The sequence below is a fragment of the Brassica oleracea genome, chromosome C2 (assembly GCF_000695525.1).
Source record: "Brassica oleracea var. oleracea cultivar TO1000 chromosome C2, BOL, whole genome shotgun sequence".
Lineage (NCBI taxonomy): Eukaryota > Viridiplantae > Streptophyta > Magnoliopsida > Brassicales > Brassicaceae > Brassica > Brassica oleracea.
The window spans coordinates 31124053-31136867 of NC_027749.1; positions in this window are offsets into that span (position 1 = coordinate 31124053).

Below are 12815 nucleotides of genomic sequence, written 5' to 3' on the forward strand. Positions count from 1 at the left end.
AGATAAACTCAAATAAAAGGGGAAAAAGCTTGTCTTATTTCGTGGTTCTTAGGCCCTATATATAGGATTACAAGTTGTAGAAATCCAAAGAAGAATGTGCTAAAAACAAGACATAGAAACTAGAAATGAAGACTTTGACTAAAGACCGAAATTAATGATTTTTGTTGAATTCTTTTTCCCATGCACGACCAAGACTTCCTTGCTGACTCCCTCTTGGCATTCTTGATGAGAATGGGCTTGAAATGGACTGAGGAAAGGTCTGGTCGAATTTGGTGTAAAACCGACCCAAATTGAATTTGTTATGAATTTTTCTTTGGGCTGAAAAAGGCTCATTTCGCCCAGCAACTAAACCAGCTCCATCTTCAGTGTCACTTAGCTCATTCAGCTCCAAGCTAGTATCACTTAGCTCACTCAGCTCATCCAGCTCATCTACTATCACTTCAGCTGGTTTCAGCTCAAGCATACTCTCTTCAGCTGGTTCCAGCTCGTCCTCAGTCTCATCAGCTGGTTTTAGATCAGTATCCTCACCATTAATCCACCCTGGTTTGTCCTTTGTTGAAGAATCATCTGGCTCAGCCATGGTCGCATCATCCTGGCCCGGGTCTATGATCCGAGGCGCATCAAGGAGTACGTAGGCTTTGTCAAAAGATAAATTCAGCCGTCCCTCCACATCAAAAAGGGGGGTGAATACACATACTCGTACGCTCTCAAACTCGAAAACATCCGGCCACGTCCTCGATGCTTCCGACATATCTCAACCAAACAAATTATCTTCTATCCGCAAAACATTTTCGATATTCGAAAATTAACCAGCCGTAAGGAAGAAGCAGCCATTGGCATCGCGAGACGTCGCGAGAGATGCCATAAGCGTTACTTCTTCCGAACGACAAAAACGGGCACTCCGTCAGAAAAATGACGAACATTTTAACACATATCTTGCGCAAAAACTCTAAACAACGGCATTTGCCGCCAGGTTCGGTACTGATCGCATCAAACTCTCAAACGTCCTAAACAGACATAGCCATCCCACGAAGATGACTCTCGCACATCCGACACAAGGATAATAGCACTATAAAAGAAACCCGAAATTTTGGTCCAGCACTTCCGGTTGGCTTAAAAATTGTCTCCGGAGAGCTGCTCGATTCGTATCTAACAAGTCATATAAGCCGAGAACCTACCGCGGAATTTAAATCGGTACGAGTCAGGTTAAAATCGCGACAGATAAATCGATAGACAGCTAGTCACCGCATAAAATCTTAAACCGAAAGTAAACCTAGGTCTTGCCCTAAACCCAGCGCACTGGTCTCTAACATCTCAAGGCATGATATCCAAAAGATACGAGATCCCAAAACCATGCCTCTATGTTTGTATTCGACATCTTCAGATATCCCGCGAAGTCGATACCTCGCGGAAAAACTCTCGAAACAGATCTCGAACGAAACATTTCACATGGAAAAATGATATAAGACGACAACTCATCACCCTTCTTCCGCACCATATGTAAGCTTGTGAAAAATGCAACTCGACCATCTTGTCATAAAAAGCCACAGAGCGGCAGGGATTCAAAGCCACATACGGCCAGTCCTGAAACACAGAATAAGGCCATTTAAGGCCGAAACATCAAACATATAAAAAACAAATCTCTTGCAAGAGATCTAACCAAAGTCATCCTCCGAGCTCACGCTCCCTCTTCACCCGTCGCTTCTTCCGAGCCTTGAGCCGCGTCACCTCCGAGCACCGGATCCTTCCCTCCCGGACCTTCTGAACACGTCGGAAGGAAGCATGCGGATTTCAGGTCAGCTAGGGTGAGAACGAAATCTCCATCCACGATTTCCTAATCTCCCTTGCCGCCGGACAATCGGGCCTCTTCGGCCTCTAAGGTCGGAGGAGTCTCACTTCGGAACGACTGCACCACGGCCATCCCGCCCTCGATCGTCGCCAAGGCTAAATCCCTCTTTCGAATGCATTCGAGAGAGCCCAGAAAGGCGGAGATCTTCGCCAAGCGAGCTTGGAACTCCGAACGGAGAGCGTCCTTGGCCTCTCGAATCCCGCGACTCACTAGTCCTGCATCGTCCTCGATTTAAGCACTGAACTCGCCGTCTTCCCGAGGTCCCTCTCGAGCTCCCCTATCGCGACCTCAAGTTTCGACACTTTCACGGAGTGAGAATCCTTGACAGCCGTCAGCATGGCCTCGGTTTCGGACCATCTACCCTGAAGTTCCAACAACTCCCCGGCAAGACGACTGGTCTCAGAACCGCACTCGCTGATCATCCCGTCGATCAATGACATGAACTGTGAAACGAGAAGAAAAATTAGGGATTCTTTGTCTTTTAGAAAAAGATATATAACAATCAAGAAAGTAACAAGCGACAAACCTTGCCGCGAAGCCCTGACGCTATGCTCGAGCCTCCATGCTGCGAAGATTCCCCGTCACCGCCCTTGGTAAACTTCCTCTTCCGGCCCTTATGCTGAGTAACCGGAACAACACTAGGAGTGTGCAGCGCTAGAACGATCTCCTTCCTAGCCGGAGGAGGCGGCATAGAGTCGGTAGCCCTCTCCTTATCTTCGACGAGAATCGGAGTCGTGGACGATCCAGCAGGTAAAGCCCCCGGTACCATGACCCGGAGCAGCGGCCAGTGCAGAGGAGGACGGTAACTCGGCGCCGGCTCGAACCAGTTCTTTCTAGGCTTGGCGACGAACTAATTTCTCTCGAAAGGAGAGATGATCGGCTACGCAAGACGGCGCTTTGACCAGAGAAGCCGGAATCGGCGCCGGAGATGTAGCCTCGCCCATCTCCACATCAGAACTTCGCTTATCACCATGGGAAGAAGACATGTTAAGAACAAGAGATTTGAAGCTAGAGAGGTTTCGAAGATATAAAAGAAGGGAAGGTGTGAAGCAAATGAGTGACAAGAGCTCACTACTTATAGAAGTATGGGCTCGAAATTTAAGTATTTTTTAAATACTTTCTTGAGAATACTCCTCCGTGAAATTTGAAGTAAACTTCGTTCAATACGCCTAACTTCGCCGAAGTCGACAAACCGCCCGCAAGAGTCTCGTCTCTAACGAGCTGGGGGGCTAACTGTTGGGGTCGAAAACGGTTACGACGAATTAACGTCCAAATCCCCGAAGAAGAAAAAACGTAGAAACCTTCTTCGACAAATACCTTTTCGTAATAGACTCCTCTTTACGAAAAGCTTTGCGGAAGAAACGCGAGTCACCGAACAAGAGCTCGAAAAGGATCGCTGCGCAGCAACAGAACACACGTTTCGCTCGGTCGCTACGTAGCGGCCGAGCTCGAGCCAAAGCTCGGTCGCTACGTAGCAACCGAGCGCTCGCTCGGTCGCTACGTAGCTATCGAGCCCGAGCCAAGGCTCGGTCGCTACGTAGCGACCGAGCTCTTCCGGAACGTCGACACAACATTAGTCCATGCGTTCTCGTCTACCCTCCGATGCTCTCTCCCGAAGACCGTGGCGACCCCATTTCGTGATCCCGCGCCATTCAAAGTTATCGATCAAACTTTATCGTGAAAACCGCGGAAATTTGTTTTTTATCGAAAGAAGCCGTAATAAACGCTTCGATTCGGAAAACGGCCCAAAGGGACCTAGGACATGACTCGGAGCCCAACTTACGATTTCTTAACCAACGACCCGTAAGCCGCGGGATGGTTTACGCTTGGTTTACAAGGAAAGATAAATGTCAAGTTTCCGAGGATAAATACGAAAATTTGAAGCGGAAGTTTCCGGAACGACCGAGCCCGCGAGAGTTTCCGTATCCAGCAGAGTTACGCCCCCGGTCCCATGACCCGGAGCAGCGGCCAGTGCAGAGGAGGACGGTAACTCGGCGCCGGCTCGAACCAGTTCTTTCTCGGCTTGGCGACGAACTAATTTCTCTCGAAAGGAGAGATGATCGGCTAGGCAAGAAGGCGCTTCGACCAGAGAACCCGGAATCGGCGCCGGAACTTCGCTTATCACCATGGGAAGAAGACATGTTAAGAACAAGAGATTTGAAGGTAGAGAGTTTTCGAAGATATAAAAGAAGGGAAGGTGTGAAGCAAATGAGTGACAAGAGCTCACTATTTATAGAAGTATGGGCTCGAAATTTAAGTATTTTTTAAATAATTTCTCGAGAATCCTCCTCCGTGGAATTTGAAGTAAACTTCGTTCAATACGCCTAACTTCGCCGAAGTCGACAAACCGCCCGCAAGAGTCTCGACTCAAACGAGCTGGGGGGCTAACTGTTGGGGTCGAAAACGGTTACGACGAAGTTAACGTCCAAATCCCCGAAGAAGAAAAAATGTAGAAACCTTCTTCGACAAATACCTTTTCGTAATAGACTGCTCTTTACGAAAAGCTTTGCGGAAGAAACGCGAGTCACCGAACAAGAGCTCGAAAAGGATCGCTGCGCAGCAACAGAACATACGTTTCGCTCGGTCGCTACGTAGCGATCGAGCCCGAGCCAAGGCTCGGTCGCTACATAGCGACCGGGCTCGAGCAGGAGCTCGGTCGCTACGTAGCGACCGAGCCCGAGCCAAGGCTAGGTCGCTACGTTGCAACCGAGCTCTTCCGGAACGTCGACACAACATTAGTCCATGCGTTCTCGTCTACCCTCCGATGCTGTCTCCCGAAGACCGTAGCGACCCCATTTCGCGATCCCGCGCCATTCTAAGTTATCGATCAAACTTTATCGTGAAAACCGCGGAAAGTTCGTTCTTTATCGAAAGAAGCCGTAATAAACGTTTCGAGTCGGAAAACGGCCCAAAGGGACCTAGGACATGACTCGGAGCCCAACTTACGATTTCTTAACCAACGACCCGTAAGCCGCGGGACGGTTTACGCTTGATTAATATGAAAATTTGAAGATAATTACGAAGATCGGAGAAAAATGGAATATCTCTTTTTTTATGCTATGACGGCTTAAGGGCAGAAGGGAAAAAGCGTGAACCGACCTTGGAGCCAGTATATAAGGAGTTCTAGGCGAGAGGCATGGAGGGAGGACTTTTCTCTAAGCAAAACTTAGCACTTAGAGCAATTAGGCAACTTTCCGTTTTTGTTATTTCGAGCTGCGACTCAACTAGGTTTTGCAGTCTTAGGTTGTTAGAACTAGGAATCTCGCCGACAGCTCTCGTAGCCCAGGCACCTGCCTTGTTGTAAATGCTCAAACGCAGATTCGGAATAAGAACTATCTTGCTCTCTTTTTCGATATCTTATTTTATTACTGTTTTCGTTTCGTGTTCTGATTGCTTGGCGTGTAGTATTAGCAGATATTCGGGACCTCTGGGAAACTAAGCAAGTACATCGTCAACAAAGAGGTTCAGTACCTTGACATCAAGTACCTTATTTTAGGAGATTAACTCCATATACCCCTAGGTTGCATGGAAACGGAAATGGATACGCGGAAACGAAACGTTTTGAAACGTGGAAACGTGATTTGTATTTTTATTTGCATTGGAAACGTTTTAGAAACGTATATATATATGTGCATTCATTTGATTATGTTTAGTATATTTTATAATACAAATTAATAAATAGCCATTCTATTTAGTCATACGATAATAAAATAAACCATCATTAAACATCAAAGTCATATAAAAAATTCAAAATAACAAAACCCAGTACTTAAATATCAAATAGCTTAACTAAAATAAAAGTTATAACAGAAAGTCAAAGACCAATAACATCATCTCCAGCCTCATTTTCATTAGCTCCATCAAACATGACCGCTTCCAACTCAGGTTCATCAAGAGAAAGATCCTCAAACTCAAGTCTCCCAAAATTAGTCTCATCCAGTGAATCAAATTGATCACCTCCAACGTCCCACATATGATTGGGACCATCCTTGTATGCAAGACTTCTTCTAGATAGAAGACGAAGATTAGTGTACACAAGAAGACGAAGATTAGTGTGCACAAATACCAAATCTTCTGCTCTTTGCGGAGCAATCTTGTTTCTTGTTGCTGAATATATAAACTTGTAAGTGCTCCAGTTCCTTTCACAACATGAAAAAATTGTTCTAATTTATTTAAATAACAACTAATCCTTTTATTTATTATTATTTATAGAAATTGTTCTAAAAAAAAAAGAGTTTCTTAAACATTTCCAAAACAGAATCGCGAGTTTCCAAAATAGAAACGTAAGTTTCCATTAAGTTTCCAAACTGAAATTTTTAAGAAACGAGTTTCCAATGCGTTTCCGCAAGTTTCCGAGAGATTCCGATTCCGAAACGTGAAACGGACCTTCAACGGAGTTTCCATGCAACATAGATATATCCCATACCCCCAAAAAAATATCCGTTTATCCCTTTATTATAATCCCTGTTCGGAACTATGCTAGGCGTTAGTCGGGTGGTTGGTCTGGGCCTAGCGAGTTAGCGAAAAATCGGTGTTTACTCGGGGATTAATCGGGGATTAGATTTTCGCACTGTTTACAGATTTCAGATACCATTAGTAATATTAATTAGTATTCGGGACAGTTAACAGTTAGTTTCCAGTGTCATAGTGGTAAGACATTTTGTATTTATTCTCCATATACTGGGTTCGACCCGACCAAAGCCCAAACGGGCTTTCTGTGCGCTTCGCTGTCGATCGATGTTCAGGTGTGAACATCGATCGATATTTCTCCTCCTCGACCGATGATCGAGCTCGATGGTCGAGCTCAATGGTCATCTCGGGTGCTTACTCCAAATATCTCCAAAATGCTCTAAAATCATCACTTATCTCCAAATCGCTTCTGATCTTATAAATATAATAATAGATAGTAAAAACACCTATAATCCATGGATGAAAATGGGTCAAATCCATGGTCTATCAACTCCTCCAGACTTACCATTTTGCTTGTCCTCAAGCAAAACAAACAAGCAGTCTCTGTGAAAGAAGTTTGAAAACAGCAGGGACTCACATAATTTAAAACTTAGAATCATCACCTCTACAATATTGCAATCCACATTTAAGAGGTCCTAATCACAAAAGCACATAATTACATATCCTAGCTTAGCAACCACATTCACATAGCCAACAACTTAGCAAATCTTATTTGACATTCCCCTCTACCAACCTCATTTCTTAGCATAAATAAAAGTGTAGGCTTTACCTTAGGAGTATCGATCACATGATGCAAGAAATTTCACACAAGTATCTGGACCTGCAGGTAAACATTAGTTCCTATCCTCTCTGTCTACTAATTTCTCTCTTAGTCAAAGTCTGCTTATATTTGCAAGATCATTGACCAAGATTGGACAGGCTTCCATGAATCAAGCCTTAATGGTGGTTGCCACCAAGTCCTGTTCACTTCTTTTTGACCTATACCCTAGGATTATTTGTGAAACAAGCCTTAATAGTTATAGCCACCAAGTCATGTTCTAATCTTTTACCTATATAATTCATATGAAGCAAGCCTTAATGGTTGTAGCCACTAAGTCATGTTCGAATTCCTTCCTAAATAAATCTCTAATAGATATATAAATATTATTATTATTATTATTTTTTTTTTGTATCTATATTTCGAAAATAGAGAGAGAGAGGGTGATAAATCTATCTACACAAGGATTTACCTTCCAGATTTGTTTGAAGAATCCGAACCCATGTATACCAAGCCCCAAGACAAGCAGTTGTGTCAAGTTTAGTGTTGGAGGTCAGCTTTGGTTCCTTCAAACAATCTCAGCAAGTGTAACATAGTTGACAGGTTGATCCACTTTAGTATCTGTAGTACTATCTGCAATCAGTAAGTCTTGAATGGTGGTAAAGAGTGGTTAGATAACAAGTAAAAATCTAATAAGGTCATTATCCCCTTCTTGACTCAATAAAAACTTTATGTTTGAAAATATATATTTTTTAAATTCATAAATAAACTAATATTAATAAACCTCCCCCCAGACTTAAACTACATTTTTTCCAGTGTAAATTCAGTCGGAGTTATGGTGATAATAAATCATAAGTACTCAATGTAACGAGTTAGAACGATATACCAGACCGGAATGGATGTCGACCGATGTAAGGATGTTGATATCGGTCGATGCAGGTATTGTTCTGTCGATCGATGTCGACTGTGTCTCATCAGGCGATACTAAGGACAATCGTCTTCTCAGATCTGTTTTTGTTTCTTTTTTATTTTTTTGACCTGCAATAAGTAAAAACCAACATAAATAGTATATTAATAAAAACTAAAAAAATATTACCTAGTATTGTGTTGCCTCCCACTCAGCGCTTTATTATAGTCATTTAGCTTGACTTTGGAGGTGATTGGGATAGTGATGTTGAAAGTTGGCACTTGTTGGGAAACAAGCCTCCATATCTTCTTTGCGCTTGTTGAACCATGTACCAGTGAAGTCTCTTGATAGACCATGGATTTTACCCACTTTTAGCCATGGTATATAAGTGTTTTATTAACTAATTACTATTACATAGAGTCTATTTAGAGTATTTATAGGTTTATTTATAGGTTCAAGTACGTTCTGGAGAAATATGGTGATTTTGGAGCCTTTTGAGGTGTAGAACTGCACAGGTGCGTCAGATGTCTAGCTACGGATGGAAACCTTCCCACCGTTAGATTGAGCCCATCGTTTGGCACAAGATCAATCATTGAGTTAGCTTTCTAATGCCACCGGTTTGAGGTCAATCAACATCCTGTAGCAGACGTTATGCTCGTTTTACTGAAGAGTAGTCAGTCTGCCTCGCGAAAGGAAGCTGTCGAGGAGAAGAAGGACTGTAGATCGATGTTGAAGCATTGGTGTTGATCGACAGTGATGCCAGAATATGGGCTGAGCATATTTTATGACCGCTAAAGCCCAGAAGCAACCCTAAATTACCAGAACGCCCTTGGACGACCAGAAACCCTATTTATGTTATTTATAAGCAATTGTTGACGGCTACACGCTATCTAAGCTTTCTTTGATTCTTGTTCTTAGTTAGGAGAGAAATGAGGGACTCCTTCAGAGTCCTCCTGGAACTCCTTTGGTTTCTTGATTGCTTTTGAAGGTGTATCGATTGACATTCCAATCAAATCGTCGATCGACACTTTCTACGGATCAACATGCGAGAGTTGAGATCTTAGATCTAGTGATAGATAATCTAGACATGCGAGAGATTGGTAGATTATTGTTATTGTTTGAGTTCTTGTGCATCCAACAAACATCTTATGCATCTATATCATTATAATCCTAATTTCCTGAATAGAAATCCTAGATCTAGCAAACCATCCTTCCATTAAACAACTCCCTACCAAGCTGAACAATTGTCTTGTTTAACTTGTTTACTACTTATTTACTACTTTATAAACCATTAGCCTAGCTTAATCATAAACTGTTTAGATCTAATTGGTTCCCTAGCTCCCTGTGAATTCGATCCCTAAGTACTACAATTCGACCTCTTATTTGAGAGAGTATAAATCACTTCTTAAGGTAATTTGAGTGATATCAAATTTGGCGCCGTTGCCGGGGAGCTTTGATCGCCATTAGATCTTATCTAGTTAGATCTTATCTAGTTAGATTTTACTACTGTTCAAAAAAACTGTAAAATTTTTTCTTATGTTTCAGGTACATACATCTTAGTACCAGGAACAACAATGAAGAGAGGATTTATGGGTTCTTCAAAGAAGGAGTCTGCTGATTCACTCACGATCCGTAAGTCTACGAGGGAAGAATCGATCGACACCCTCCAAGCAGCATCGATCGACAGCGTGAACTAAGCATCGAACGACACTATCCAACTTGTGTCGGACAACACTGTTCACAACAGTACTATACACTTCAGTACTGTTCATCACCGTACTGTTCATCCCGATACTGTTCATCAAAGTACTGTTCATCTCGACATTATTTATCCCGCGTCGATCGACACTGTTCATCTCACGTCGATCGATACTGTTCATCCGAACACTGTTTATCGTGATACTGTTCATCCGGGCACTGTTCATCCTGACACTGTTCATCCGGTGAAAACCAACACCACTTGCGGGGAGACAGAGAATATCAAAGTGCTCATACTTAAAGTCGACGAGAATGAGATGTTAGGAGACGAAGAATGTCGCACTCGCAACAGCGCAAAACAATTAATTAATGCTCAGGGTGCTGTGATCCCTGATGTGATTGTTGTTGCTGAGATGAATGACTTTGACCTGAGCCGAGACTGGTACGATTGGGTTGGTCAAGACTCCTTCCAGGGTCTTCCTCACCAAGATCCTAGAAACCACATCGAAGAGCTTGAGGATTTTGTGTCAAGGAGTGAGCAGAATGAAGTGTCTGAACACCACATGCTCTGCAAGATCTTCCCCTATTCTATTTCTGGGGATGCATTCAGCTGGTTCAGTCAACTAAAGCCAGGATCTCTAACAAGCTGGGAGAACATTGAAAGAGCCTTCCTTTACAAATTTCTTGATGATGCTGAGGCAATTCGAGAAAAGGAGAAAAATGATAAATGAGACAGGTTCTTGGCATCGTTAGATGAGGAGTATATGATTCCAATACAGGTGCTTGACGACATTATGGCAAAAGGGATGAACAACATGGATTTGGAGAGCCGGGCAAAGTAGAAGAAGCTGATACAAGTGATCCAACTTCAGCATCGATCCGAGCTAAGGCCTCACGCAATGTTGACTCCAAACATCTGAGACCACTTATATGCGAAGAAGAAGCTGCTGGGTTTCACAAAAGAGTGAAGAGGAAACATGATCTTGTGAAGTTTGTGGTTCCATGCTCTGTATTTAAAGCTGAATTTCCTATTCCGCCTGATAAAAGTATGCAGTTCAACTCTTACTATGAGGTATTGGATGATCATCAGCACGTAGAAGCTTCTCAGAGAGGGTTGTGATTTAGAGATGAAGTCGATAAAGGCCCAGCAGAAGCAGCATGGTTCGACACCGACCGAATACCATCGGTCGACATTGACCAGATACCATCGAACGACATCAACAAGCCGGCATCGATCGACGCTACCACTTCTCCATCGTTCGACACTGGACGCGTATCAGAGCCGAATAAATTCGATGTGTGTGGAAATCTTAGGGATGGAGATGCCACAACGCGATCAGACAAGTCTGGGGGAAAGAAGAGGATGAATTGGAAGAAGAGAAAAAGGATCAAGGACGGTCCTCAGGTATCATTGGTCCCTCACTTCTCAGATGGTGTCAGGAAATCTAGAGTGCGCAGCAGATGCTTCTCACAGCCATTTGCAAAGCTTCGAGCACTCTTTATTGCCGAGATGATAGACAGAGGATAAGAGTCTATGGAGGAAGCTTTCACACAAGAATGATAAAACTTCAGAGAGCAGACATTGAGACTTGTTTTGGAGCATGTTCTCATTCTCATCCGGACTAAATCAGATCTCCAAAGTTAAGCTAAATGACTTTAACAAAACGCTGAGTGGGAGGCAACCCACTATTAGGTAATTTCATTAAGTTTAGTTTAGATTGTTATTGATTAAAGTTTTTATTCATTGCAGGTTAAAAACAAAAGGATGAATAGTAACGACGGTAGTGTAGCAACTGCACTGTAGCATCGATCGATACTGTAGCAAGGAAATCGATCGACATTGTAGCAAGTAAATCGATCGACGCTGTAGCAGAAAATCAGGAGTTGCTGTAGCAGTGTTACTGTAGCAGAACACTGTTCATCGGAAAAAGAAAAGGTATGTTTTGTTGGTTATATTTTACTGACTTTTAATGTTTTGTTTATGATAGGTAAAAGGAAAAAAATCCAAGGAAGAAGAGTTGATATACCAACAGCGATCGACGACAACAGGCCATTGTCGGTCGATAGAGCATCACGAGTATCGATCGATCGCCACTTAACTGTGTCGATCGACGCTCACCATCAGCGATCATGTATAACATTTCTTCTTGTTAAAAATTGTCCTTATGGTTTATTTCCCCACCAATCTTAGACTATATAACACTGGTCATAGTGTTGTTTAAGTCTGCGTGAGGTTCTACTAATATTGTGTTTTAGTTAGCTATTAAAAAAAAAAAAAGATCCGAGTAGACGATTCCTCAGCATATCGACCGATGAGACCAGCTCTGTAGTGTCCCCGATCCGAGATAGGATCGATCGGGACGAGCCATGGCGCGGGGAGACACACCAGTCAGGTCATCAGACCTAAGGACAAGCGTATCATGGCTCAATGAGAAGGTTAAGGGCATCAGGGAGCTGAGACTTAACCAGGATGGAGTAAAAGGAAGTTTAGGAGAGCTGGACGGGTGATCTGGTAGCTGGGCGAGTTCCAGATCAAGCTCATTCAGTTGAAACAAGAGTGAAGCTAGCTCAGTCAGTACTGATTAGCTCACTGGAGCTGATGGACTAGCTCACTCAGCCGGGGACAACTAGTGGCCAGCTCAACTCAGCTTGGCGGAGTGTTCCGGTCCGAGGCGGTTGAGTGGTTACTTGGACGGTTATGGTGGCTCGGTTAGAGGATGGGGCCGTGGCATGGACGATTAGCCTAAGGGCTTGGCCTTGGAGCCAGGATTGAAACCGACAGGAACAGGAGCAGTTGGAGGCAGTTGGGAACCGGTTAGGGGTGGTTATTGCCGAACGGTTGCAAAGGAGAGAGAAGCACCTTTTCGGTTACAACTCCCACCCTTTTGCCCCCATGGCAGTTCCGACTCCCTATCTCTATAAATACAAGGCCTTGGGGCCAGATTTGCAGACATAATTCCTGAGGGGAACCTCTGCCAAAATCGTGAGAGACAAACCTAAGAAAGAGAGAGAGAGATCGGCGGTTCAAGGAGAGAACCGTGTGTGGTGGTGTGTGTCTTGCCGGTGAGATCTGATCATGGGAAGACCAGAAGATTGACATGGATACTAGACAGAAACACAAGGAGAAGGAGAAA